Source organism: Pectinophora gossypiella, chromosome 28, assembly GCF_024362695.1.
Source record: "Pectinophora gossypiella chromosome 28, ilPecGoss1.1, whole genome shotgun sequence".
Taxonomy (NCBI): Eukaryota; Metazoa; Arthropoda; class Insecta; order Lepidoptera; family Gelechiidae; genus Pectinophora; species Pectinophora gossypiella.
In genome coordinates this window covers 3,372,396-3,386,388 of record NC_065431.1, presented here as the reverse complement: position 1 = coordinate 3,386,388, position 13,993 = coordinate 3,372,396, and the positions used below count along the sequence as shown (strand labels likewise).

The 13,993-nt window shown below is 35.8% G+C and overlaps 1 protein-coding gene and 1 long non-coding RNA gene across 2 annotated transcripts in view; one reads left to right on the top strand and one right to left on the bottom strand.

The window, feature by feature from the left end:
- Positions 1 to 13,993, bottom strand: part of LOC126379168 (uncharacterized) — a 209,660-nt gene that overhangs the window by 190,044 nt on the left and 5,623 nt on the right. The window lies entirely within an intron of this gene.
- LOC126379310 (uncharacterized) lies at positions 11,667 to 13,172 on the top strand. Its single transcript, XR_007568304.1, has 2 exons — positions 11,667 to 12,196; positions 12,520 to 13,172. It is a non-coding gene; the product is annotated as an uncharacterized LOC126379310 (long non-coding RNA).

Here is a 13,993-nt window from a genome sequence, read left to right as displayed (position 1 = left end):
AAGACACTCTTTATGTGTGACCTACATTTGACTGAGATTTTGGACAGTTACCTCGTTTTATCGTATATCAATCAGATATTACTTGGGAAGAATCATTCGCAATTCTCTTTCGTTTTTTTACAAAGCTTCCCATCGACGTTCAACAAAGAATATTACTACGTATAGAACGACAACTCTCCGCTCCCTACCAGCTGCTGAGCTAGGTTTACCCCCCCCCCCCCCCCCCCGGGTCTTACTTTAGTCACACCCCGGACACTTCATACAAACAACCTCGTTTTAGGGTGCTACCAGACCAGACAGCTTCGATCGATGGTAGAATAGAATAGCCGACGTCGATCGATAGTTTCTACCAGACCAATCGATCGACGGCATCGGTCGATGGTAGAATGGAATAGTCGACGTCGATCGATAGTTTCTACCAGACCGACGGATCGATTATTGTCATCGCCCGGCAATCGATCGATTGCTTAATCGAACAGTATCTGTCGATCAATTAAAGTTACCAGACCAGTCGATCAACTTCGATCGACGTTGATCGATGCCGTCGATCGATGATCGATCGATTGGTCTGGTAGCACCCTTACACAGACACCACACATTGACATTATCGTACACGCGCATCTGTGTGTGTCATCTGACGCCCATACGATTGAAGACTAAAGTAAGACCGAGGGGGTGAGGTAATCCTAGCTCAAACGCTGGTGGGGAGCGGAAAGTTGCCGTTCTATGCGTAGTATTATTATTTATTCAATGGGCGTCAGACGTCACACACACAGATGCGCGTGTATGATGACGTCAATGTGTGGTGTCTATGTAAAATGAAGTTGTTTGTATGAAGTGTCCGGGGTGTGGCACAGGTGAGTGTAATAAATGCAATAATCCCTATGTATGTATGTATAAGGTTCTATTTTTGGAGGTAGTACAGTCATGAGCAATATAATGTACCCACTTTAGGACCCTGTCGCACTAACATATTTGACATTTAGTGAGACTTACAGTTCAATTTGTCAAAAAAGTTAATGTGACATGGTGTCAAAGTGTATACATTAATGCTCGTGACCGTATACAATATTTCCCAAATCGTTCTCCACTGAAACTAAACGTCGTAGATGGAGAGCATCGCACCAAGGTAAAGGGGTCGCGTCAAGAGCGCTGCAGTCGAGAGCCCTTAGAATTATACAGGTGAAGTAGGGATGGGATGTGTCGATAGTATTGTCGATAATATTTACTTAAATATTTTTTTATTCTTTTTCGTCAGTGCGTTGCATTAATATATTTCTTTTTTTATTATGATTATGGTTTTAGTTATATTTCCTTTTTCTAATAATGTTTAATCTTAGTTTTTTTTTGTTTTTCTTACCGTGTAATTTCTGTCCTGTGTTAAATATAATGTACCTGTCTGTCTGACAGACACAGCTGTCTGGTCCGAAAATAAAAAATGCTTTTTTCTTTCGTCATTGGAAAGTACATACAGAAACACAAATATTGCAGTTTCCACTAACACACTTGGCGTTACGGTGATTCGTGCTTCGGGGCGGCTCAGTAATAACCCTGATACCAGGGTTGATGAGCCGCTTCACAACCGGCACAATAAGCAGAAGAAGCGTAGCCAAATCTCGATTGATACATTACTATGCTACTGAACGTTACAACACTGTCTTCTGTACTTTGACAATACTAAATCGTACCACGGATTGAAGCTATTGATTTTTATTGAAATATAATTTTATTTTGCTGTCTAACTAAATCATTAAAATAAAAACAAACCAAAATAAAATTTGTAATCACTAACACAGTTGGCTCGACCATTATAGACGGCGATACGCCTCACGGAAAGGTCGGTGAGGTGTGGGTACTTAGTTCATCTTACCATGGATGTACCTCTGACTACCCGACTGGGGTGTAGTCGTGAGATTGTGTTATAATTTGCTTGAACGATGCGTATCGATATTTTATCGTAAATCATGTCCCATCCCTACCTCTTGACTGTCGTCGAGTGTCGGCCGGATTTTTTGCTGATGTCGCTTAAAAAAAAACGGAAAAGGTCACCAGGCCACCGGTTTCGGTGTCATTTTTTTTTTCTTATAAAACACCGCAAAATAATTTTACTACAACGTTAACGGCTTAAGTGGGAAGTGGAGTTTGGTCAAGATGAAATGTTAGATTCCTGGATGCGCAAATTGTCTTTTGAGAAATTTTATGACGTTTACATTGAGTTTTTTTTTTAAATAACCGAATAGGTGTAGTCGAAGGCTTCCATCGCAAGATGCATTTATAAGTACCCACACCTCACCGAGCTTCCTGATAGACCAACGTGAAAACCGGTGAGCTGTATCGCCGTCTATAATGGTCGAGTCAACAAGATACTTGTATAGATAATTTTTAATAATTACTCATTTTTATTTATTTATTTTTAATTTGGGTTCTATGCAGCTTAAAACACAATTTGGGACTAAAAAAATACAAAAAATTTCATGAATTTTGCGAAAGGAAATTCCACTTGACATCAACTAAGAATCATGGTCTGAATCCTTCAAAGTTTTCGTTACGATGTCACTTACACCCAGTATATCTTGAGTAGGAATAAAAAAGTTTATTTTTTTCTTGTTACAACGGTAAATGAATTTTAATTACTTTTCTGGTTTTGTTCTGAGACATTTTGCGTTTGTCCGTTTGTTTGGGACATAATCATCAACTTACGTTATACCACGATAAAGAACTTTCACCTTACGAAAGTTTCTGGAATTGATTTCTGAAATGTCATTCGGTAATTTATGCTTATGTCCGATAAATATATGACAGTGGTTTAATGTAGAACGCTAAGTGACGACGGCGAAGAAATCGGGCAGAATTTTATAAAGGTCATCGCACATTTATAGCTTTACCGACACGACTAAAAATTAATCATTTCAAAATTACTGCCCTGCCAGAAACATACAAACAACCTCGTTTTACACAGACACCACACATTGACGTTATCGTACACGCGCATCTGTGTGTGACGTATGACGCCATTCGAATCAAGTCTAAACTATGTTCGAGGGGGTGAGGTAAACCTAGCTCAGCCGCTGGTGGGGAGCGGAGAGTTGCCGTTCTATACGTAGAATTATTCCTTATTCTATGCTAGTATCTTAACTTCACCCCATTTGCACATACATGCAACAGTTTTCAACAGTGTTGAAATATCGGGAGTCTCATATCCCTGATTAACGCGGTAAGAATCCGGTTGTATGTGTTTTATAATTATTGTGATAATAACCGCGTAAATCTATGGCTTTACATAGCTTTGGTAATCGAAATCTCAAATAGCACCTCAATGAAATCAAACAGTAGGTAGGTATACCATATTTATCGATGTTCTCACTATTAACACTACTCTATGAGATCACTCACCGACCCAGAAGCTGCGTTCCATTGTGTTCTAATCGAGACCAATCAAACGCCACGCCAATAAACCGTATCTTTTGAAACGATACTTTATTTAATAGTGTTACAACTGTTTAAAGCAACTGGATTAAGTTTTTTTATTTAACATAGACCATTTACAAATATAGAATATAATGTAAAAAAATAATAATAAATTGTACAACATCAGGGGAGTTAAAAAGGCCACACCGAAGCAATTCATCTAAAAAAGCAATAATGTAATTTGACATTTGCGCATATAAAAGTAAGTATGCAAACAAATGTCAAATAGCAGTTTTGCCTTTTTAACCCCCCTGATGACTAAAACATTAAAATAAATCTATTTATCCCAAAAAAAAAATCATTATAAAAATTATAACAACAGGGCACAAGCCTCCTCTCAATCAAACGGAGGGGGTATGGAGCATACTCTATCCGTGTTTTTTACGGTTAATAGCCGGGACTAACAACTTGACGTGCCCTCCGAAGCATGAAATCATATTACTTTTTCGAAAAATCAGGTGATTCAAGCCTGCAATGTCTTTACCAAACAAAGGACAGTCTCACAAAGTGATTTCGACAATGTCTCCATCGGGATTCGAACCCGGAAAAATAATACAAAACTAAAAAGTCCTACTCAAGAAGGTCCACTTTTTTTTGACCTAACTTATTGTAGATTTTCCGCAGGCATTTACTACTTGGCCGCACAAATGAGGAGCTTTGAGGGCTTTCACCAGAGGTATGACGTAAAAGTATGATGTACTTATAAGTAGGGTATTTATCATCACAAACCCTTAATTAGGGTACGGCCAGCAAATAACTGCTATTTGTTAGATTTTTGTGTAATCGTAGGGTGACCATAAATACCTTCTTTAATTGGCCAGGGGAGTAAAATGACCACATCGAAGCAATTCATCTAAAAAAGTAATATTGCAAGTTGACATTTTGACATACTTAAACATAAGTACGCAATGCAAACAAATGTCAAATAGCAATATTGCTGTTTTAGGTGAATTGCTTTGGTGTAGAACCCTTGCCCAGGGGTGAAGACTTCAACGGTTTCAGAGGCAACTCTCATTTTCTCTCTCTCTCTGAGGTTACTCTGGGCGCCATCCCACTCGCGTCAGACAGAATACTGCGGGTCGGAAGGCAAGAGGGACACCACTGCACTATTTTTCCCTAAAAAGTAGCATGGAGAATGCTACACCGACAAGAGCGTGTCTCTTAAATTAGTGATGCGATGCTTGGATGTGGCCCTTTTAACCCACCTGTACTTATACTGTTTCTTTTTTAATTCTGAATTATTTAGTGCCTTCTGAACTCATCAAATCATAAGAACATATATATGCATAATACCATGCCTACTTCCCATTAGGGTAGGCAGAAACCACGGAATTCCACTTACTGCGATCCTGATCCTAAATTACTAACACACCACTTTTACTTTTGTTTACTATCTACACTTGACATGGCTGAGCGATAAACAAGAAGGAATTATATCGCGAAATCATAAAATCAAAATTATTTATGTATCACTATGACCTAGACACCCCATACAAATATCTTGTCTCTACCATGTGCCGTGTTATCGCGTAAGTCCGAGCGAGAGAGACAATCCGCACGTGCTCCCTTACTCCTTAACGGTTTACGACCATATCAGACTAAAGTCAGACCCAGCGGGGTGAGGTAAATTTAGCTCGGCACCTCTCCGAATCGGTGCGGGGAGGAGATGGTCCGTCCTATACGTAATTTTATACTTTATACTGTGGGATTACGGGCGAGAGCTTATGAATGTTACGAATTAACAGAGTCCAAATATTTACAGTAAAACCCGTATACCCAGACCGAAAAGCAATTTAGAATAAATTAATTATTCACAACACACATCGATGAACTAATTAGGAAGTAACTCTTCAGGGATTAAACTTATACCTCTCACTAATTGATTACCACTGACAGTTCTACTATTTGAACATAGATGGCGTTGAAAAATCTTCTTCTATCGTGTGGGTTGTGGGGTGAATTACCAACCTCATCAGCTCTGGCGTCAGAGTTATTATTGAGCCGCCAAAGGCCCCTGACATGGCTCGTCAACGATTACTCACTTACATAAGTAAGTAGTAATCGGGACCAATGGCTTGACGTGCCGTTCGAAGCACGTATCATCTTACTTTCGGACAATCAGGTGATTCAAGCCTGAAAAGTCCTTACCAAACAAAGGACAGTCTCACAAAGTCAATTCGACAATGTCTGCATCGGGAATCGAACCCGGACCTCCAGATCGTGAGCCTAGCTCTAACCACTAGACCACGGAGGCCATACTAGCGAGAACTTTTTTCTTCCTGTCCAGCAAAGACGTATGGTTATGGTTACACTAAGCGAATGAATCACCAAAATGCAAGTCATTGAAACAGTAAAAAACAAAGCGTAGAGGGATAATATGGGAGATAAAATATCTTACTCAGGCCATTCTGATTCTCTCTGTGTATTATTATACCCAACAAAAGCTGGATCTAAAGTGCTCATTATATATTTTTTGCCTGGTTTAATATTGTACATACATACATATATAAACTCACGCCTATTTCCCACCGGGGTAAGCAGAGACTATAGAATTCCATTTGCTTCGATTCTGACATACTTCTCTTGCTTCCTCCACATTCATCAATCGCTTCATACACGCACGCCGGTTCGATTTAATGTTGTTTTTTTTTAATTATTTTTGTTTTTATAGCACTCACCCACGGATGGCACTGACTACTTGGCCGGACTAATAGGGAACGCTAAGGACTCTCGCCCGGAACAAAATTTAAGACAACAGGTCTGAGGCCTGAGGGTGCTCAGTTGGAGCGAACTTCTTCTCAGGGCGTGGTTGAGAGGATTTTATTTGAAGGACTTATTCGACCGAATAAGCATTGAAAGAGGGAAATCGTCGACCACGCAGGCGGGGAAGGTATCGGGGTTCTGAAGTTTGTTGTTGTCGCGAGCTGATTGGCCGCCTCTTTGGCTAGAATCGGGTCGTCAGGATCGTAAGTATGCTACGTCCTTCGGACGCCGGTATTTTTCAGTACCGTCCTTAACCGGGATGTATTCGGAATCCGCCTAACCGGAGGGACTATGGAGCATACTTCACCACGCTGCTTCACTGCGAGTACGTGGAGGTGTTTTTACGGCTAATAGCCCAACCAACGGTTTAACGTGCCCTCAACAGCACGGAATCATCTTACAAAAAAAAAACAAAAAAAAATATGGACGGCGATATAATCTGACCATCTCCTAACACCCACAGGCGGCATATCAAAGACAGTCGGTCAGTTACCGTAGTCTTTGATCTCGCCGCGTCATAGTTAGCCCTGTTCCCCAAGGATTTGATTGCGATAACGGAAAATGTAGTTTTGATAAACAGACCGACGTAAAATAAACGTTGGTTATCCTAACAGGTTGAGCAGAATAATTATAGAATATAGAATATAGTTGAAATGAAATAACTTAACCTGAAGATTTGCTAGGTCCGGTTTTTTTACAGAAGCGACTGCCTGTCTGACTTTCCAACCCGCGAAGGGAAAACCAGCCCAATACAGGTTAGGTCAACACACATTCCCAAAAATGCATTTTTCGGGAATATGGATTTCCTCACGATGTTTTCCTTCATAGTTTATGTATGTATGTGATACATAAACTCACGCCTATTTCCCACCTGGGTAAGCAGAGACTATAGAATTCCATTTGCTTCGATCCTGACACACTTCTCTTGCTTCCTCCACATTCATCAATCGCTTCATACACGCACGCCGGTTCAGAGTAGATCGTACTAAACCTAAGGACATCTCCAATTTGGTCAATGTAAGTCCTTCTCGGTCTTCCTCTGCCAGCCCTACCATCAAATTTTGCTTTATAGGTATACCGCTTTCGTAATTATATATTTTATTTTTTAGCTGGTTTTAAATAAAATAATAAAAAAATAAGGCGAGGATAAGTCAAACGCATTAGGGTGCGTATCATATTTCCTATTTCCAAGACTTTTCTAATGCATTTTAAGTTTATTTTTAAACTTTTCAGAATCTCGAGTTCACATCTAAGTAGAATACGATTGCGTTAACGCAAGTTTTGTCGATATATCTACTTACACTAGCTTCTAAGTTGGGCTGTGAGCGAATAAAAAACATGAAACAGGAAAATATGCAAGAGAGATGATGTTGTCGCCGAACTAAGTAAAGACTCCTTTACTTAGCAAACCAAAACCAAAACTCTATGGTCCAGTCCTTTAAAAAGAAACATAATGGCGGACATTTTTAAGAAGAAAACAAGAAAACAGTCGACGATCGGGAGCGAAAAGGATTGGTTGGTTGAACTAGAGACATTTAATTATTATTAGTCGTATTGAGTAAATACTAAATACAGGAGGGTTAAAATGGCCACATCGAAGCAATTCATCTAAAAAAGCAATATTGCTATTTAACATTTGTTTGCATTGCGCACTTACTTTTATATGCGCAAATGTCAAATTGCAACATTGCTTTCTTAGATGAATTGCTCCGATGTGGCCATTTTAACCCCCAGGTTTAGCTGCTTATTTGCCCGGGCATGTCGTAAAAACCGACAGTTGTGTCGTTTCTAACATCTATCAAAAGACAATACGAATTCTAGTTTTAAGACTTGGAACGGCACTGCGATAGAAAAAATGATGTATATAATTTAATAATTATAGATACTAAAGGTCAAAACACTTCCGATAATAAAACGCTGGAATACAAATAATGATTTATAAAGTAAACATGTTTTCTTTTGGTTTTCCCTGAAGGGCAAGGCAACGCGAACTATGTCCATACAGCCTTGGCTGTATGAGACTTGTCTCATGTATTTTTTTTCTTGTTGATGATTAATGAAACGATGAAACCTAAGCCCTCACGCTCGGAGCAGACTCCTACTCCTACCCAAACGTACTTATTAACAGAAAAGTCCGCATAAACCTTCGAGTTATGAAGCAGCTTCCTGGCACGAAGCGAGAATAGATATGTACACTTTGTTTATTGAATATTCCGATATAATAACACTATCGTGAATGTTTTCCGAGTATTTTAATGCCTTAAATTATTTAGATTATTCAATGAAGCAACAGTGTCGTACACGATCCCGCCAAAAAGCTATAAATAAAATGAAAAAGTAATAAATAATATTTTTAACCTTTTCTTAAAAGGTATTTTTAAGATGCAACTATTGACAACATAAACTGCATTATTTAACCCAATAACCTTGTTAATGATAACTTTGTTTACATTCTCACGAGCATGAAGGGTCAAATATATAAATCTTTATGAACATAAACTTTAATCTTTCTGTGAAACAATAATTTATAGATAAGTTGGTACATACACGTGTACATATGATTTAAAAAGCCGCGATTGCCCTGTTAGGAGAAAGCTTGACTTGACGTAGCGGGTTCGATTTCCGTCTTGGGCCCCATACCACTGAATTCGACTTTATGAGTCTGAAACTGAATTCATGTTTGGATCATAGATAATTGATATCACGTGGTTTCCAGGGTTTGCGTCAGGGTCGCCCCCTATTACATGGGCTATTATAATATATATATATAACATAGCGAGGAATGGGTGTATATATGTCGCAGGGATATGATAAAAACGGGGATTTGATCAATTCCCTAAGGGATTTGATCAAATCACGGAAGATGTTAAAATAACAACACGATTTTATCTTTTCCCTAAACAAATCTAGTGAATTGAACAAATCCCTAAATTAGTTCAGTGAAATGACAAAAATAATTTTGCTTTGGTATTTGGTATTTGGGATAAATCCCTTAGGGAATTGATCAAATCCCCGTTTTTATCATATCCCTGCGACATATATAATACTAGCGAGCGACCCGCCCCGGCTTTGCTCGGGTACAAATGCTGAGGAAAAAATGAAATTATTTACAACATCACATTAAAAACCACAAAAATAACAGTATTTCTCGACTATTAAATGGATGTTATTATACACATAAACCTTTCTCTTGAATCACTCTATCTATTTAAACAAACCGCATCAAAATCCGTTACGTAGTTTTAAAGATTTAAGCGTACATAGGGATATAGGGACAGAAAAAGCGACTTTGTTTTATACTATGTAGTGATACACCTCCGCGTACCCGGAGATACAGGCGTGACGCTATATTTTAGAGAAAAAAAATGAGAATAAAATAAATCAATCAATCGTCCGTCCCTTTCCTTTCCGGTGAATAAGAAAAAGATAGGTATAGTTAAAATAAAATTAGTTGGCGTGTACTGGAATCGGCACTATTTTATTATAATTAATTATACTACCTTCTTAAAATAAATCTATTCAGCCCGTAACTGACTGGCAGTGCGAACTCTTCTATCCCATACCACGGTTTTATTTTCAATTCCCATTCAGTTATATCATGTTACTAAACCTCTCAGGTCCTGTCCAACATGAATAGAACAGGTTTTAATGCAATGTATTGAATTACACTTGCCCACAGGAGTGTGCACTATAAAAGACCTTTCTCTGAGAGGGCACAGATAAAAGAAATTGTGGTTTGAATAAAAGCAAAGGAGAGGTGACTTATTATGTCTAGGCTTTAGATATTAATATACATTGGGTAAGATACTAGTAGGTACCTACATAATATTATATTTAAGTTAAGTTTTAGTCGTATACTTTTAATTATTTGTAATGTTAAGATTAAAATAATATTTCCTTGTTAAGTTTGTAATACTGAAGTGTTAGGTATAATAAATTATAAGTAATAAGCAGTCATAAGTATTTTATTTAAATGGTTTATTTATGTTTGCTCACAATCTCACCAGATTCATAATATTTCTCAGATAACATTAATGATTAATCTACAATCATACAGTATATTAATGATTTTTGTAAAAAAAAAAACTATTTTCTTTTCTTTCTAATCTCACATAAAGAAACCGAATATAATATAATAGGGTAATATGGCATTTTTGTAAATGGTCCAATAGTTTTTGAATTCATTTAATACAGACAAAAATACAAATCTTTTCTCTTTGTAATATTAAGCATTGATAATTATAGTTAACAATTACTCAACAAAGGGTTTGACATTTGACCATGTAGGTATAATGATGACGTAAAGATTTTGTATTTAATACATAAACTGACGCCTATTTCCCACTAGGGTAATCAGAGACTATGGAATTTCCTTCGATCCTAACATACCTACCTACTTCTGTTGCTTCCTCCACAAAACAAGCTTCAAGCTTTTGTAATTTCTTAAAAATTTCAATGGAAGTGTTCGTTTTGATGTTTCTAAGTATCTCATTTGACTAAGTTGTCATGTAGCCTACTTATTGGGTGATTCTTATTCTTACGTTTTTTTATGTGAGTTGTAAGAATTGTATATGTTTTTTAGGAAAATCAGTGACCTCTGAATTATTTTACTTAGGTAATTACTTCTAGTATCGTGTCCGGATATAATTTTTGCCATAAAATTATTAGATATTATATTAAAAAAAATTAGAAGTCATAAATGTCACGGAACGTGTCGTGTGAGATTGCCAGAATTGCAGATAAAATGATTTTTTCTGAAGATGTGGCATGTTATTATTCGAAATATTACAATAACTATGCAAGACGAACCTTTGTTCTATAAGACTGTTTAACAAAATATATAAATAATGCACACTATTTATGATTTTGAACAACATACATTTTGTGAGCAGTTTTTGTGTCACAACCGTGTGCGACTCTTTAAAATTGCAATACTCTGTAGAAATAAATCTATGACATTGGCAACCCTTTCTAAGTTTTTTTAGAACGGCAACAATATGTTCTTGTCAGTATTGCCAATGGCTAAGAGCGTTGAGATCAGTATAAAATCAATCTGCTTTTACATTTTTAAAAAAGGACAACCTTAACTCGTCAACGCCGTGTTAGAGTTTTAAACTTAAGTATCAGTGTTACACTATTGTTTGAAATATAATATGCACGTCATACAGTGTAGTTTAAAACAGTTACTTAAGATTTGCAGTATCGTGGATAGCTTTTGGGTTATATCGAACACGTTTCAAATTGTCACGACCATGTAATGATAAAAATGTCACAGCCGTAGACATTTTAAACACATGGTTGTGACATATAATGCATGATCGTGACATTCTTTTTTATTTCAATTATTTAGTGGGTTTTGTTGCTTTTATTTATAAATTATATTAGGGTGCTTTCACAAAAATAGGGCAACTCTATTTCCGCAGCACATTTCACTTGAAATTATTAATAATTATTTACTACCAAAATTGTTAAATAACAGTTCACAATGTGTTTTATTTATCTCTCAAATTATGTTACAAGTGATATTATATTATATTTTAAAATCGGTTATATGGACCCCAAATGTCAGTCCCTAGGCATGTCCGACCTACGAAATTTTGTGCTTAGGTATCCATATTTAACAAGATTATTAAGTTTATACTTATTTTAATTATTACTTTTTAAAATGTATAAGTACTCGAAGCTAATTATGTCAATATTTTGTAATTTAAATAAACAAAAATTATTTTTCCTCAAATGAGTTTAGTGTCCTCAACTTTATTTGTCAGGCCCTAGCCACTTACGAATTTTAAAATTTCGCGACATAATTTTAATGAACGTTGAATAATACTAGTGAATTTTAAAGTATTACATGAAGTTATCCGCAGACAACACTCGCTTTGCGGTGGACATTTTTTAAATCAGTGCAAACCCGGCAGTTCGTGGCTCATCACGTGTTGGATCCAGTCACTTGGTCAGTCCCTAGGTAAGTAATTTTATTGTTAATTAATATGAAATTATTATAAATTAATCAATATTTACAAATAACATATCGGTTTCGTTCGGTAAATCATATTAGACTTCATAGTATTGTTTGCAACAGAATTTTATGTTTAATTTTAGTCCGAATCGTCAGTCCCTAGCCCATCAGGCCCTAGCTTTTGAAGGTGCTAGGGACTGATGCGAGTGGTTAGGGACTGACGTTTATTATTATAATAACAGTACTACAACGAAATATATTGTTTAATCCTTATATAATATTCACAATTATTGGTGAAATTTAATAAATTGTTGTTATCTATTTTATAGCAATATGCCGCCTTAAAAGAAACCAAAATTATCCAAAGAAATAGCCATTAAAAAAATCAGCTGCTGCAAAAGCTCGTTTAGAGAAAATTAAAAGTGATCCAGTTTTATTAGCACAGCACAAAGAGAAAGAAAGACTAAAGTATTTAAAAAAGAAGGAGAAGGGTCAACGAAAGTTTGTCCAGGATATGACCTCACGTGCACATAGGAAAATAAAAAAGAAGTGGAAGAAGTACTCATCTGATTATAGAAAGAACCTAAAACTTCAAAAAGTGATAATTTTGTTGTTGAAAATACCCCACCTTCATCTGACGATGAATTTATCAGAGAACCTGTAGCTCCAGAACTGCTGATCTACAATGAAAATGTAAATGACGACCTTAGACAAGTTGAAGCTAAAAGAAGAAGCCTAATTCAACAGAAGAAAAGAAATAAACTTTTGCAGAAAAAATGACAAATAATTGCTAATTTAAAAGAGAAGCTTAACACTCAACTGAAGAAATATAGTAGACTGAAGAAAAAAAATAAGAAATCGAAGAATATGCTCACACCTAAAAGTAAAATTGAATAACTAGCAGAAGATCCTAATCAAAGAAGAGAAATTGTGAAAAAGGCGTTGTTTCGCGAAGTGTTGGAAGCACAAATTACGGAAAATATTTCAAAAGCTAAAACTCATCAAGAGAAGTCAAATTTCAAACAGCTTTTGTCGGGCCCAAATGTTGAAAAATATAAACTTTGGCGATACAGTTCCAGCTCTTTAACACATAAAAAGTTTCGACCCCGTATTCCTAAAAAAGAACTTGAAAGATAAGAGAAACAGAGTTGTCCAGATGGTTCAGAGATTTTATGAAGACGATAGTATTTGTTTCTTTACTTTTAAAATGTTATTTTCTACATCAATAACTACTTAACAAGGGATTATGATAAGTGAGTAGCATTCAGTCAAAGGCTGCATAAGAATTTGTTTTAAAGAATCTTCCCTTACCTAATATGGCAAATTACTATAGGAAAGAAGTATTAAATATTCATTATTTTTGTTACTTATAATTATGGACACATGGTCTGAAATAAAATTATTGTATTGTATTGTATTTATTTGAGTATTTTTCTAATTTGATTTAGTTTTAACTTAATTTAATTTTACCATTGTATTTTGTTGATTTTGGAATTTTAATTTTTGAATTGTAATTTTAATTTAATTTCTAATGTAAATATGGGTTACATGCCTGAAATAAAATGATTTTATTTATTTATTTATTATTTATTATAAGTTATAAGATTGTCTTAATACTCATAGAACTAAAATAATTAAGTGATTAACGTATAAGCCTAACGTGTTGAGTGTATGAATTTGATTTGAAGAAATTCATAATTAAATGACTGATAATTATAAAAAACAAGCAAAGCAATATTGTGATTTTACAAATATTCGTAAGAAATAAATATAATACTACATACACAACTTAATTAATTACAA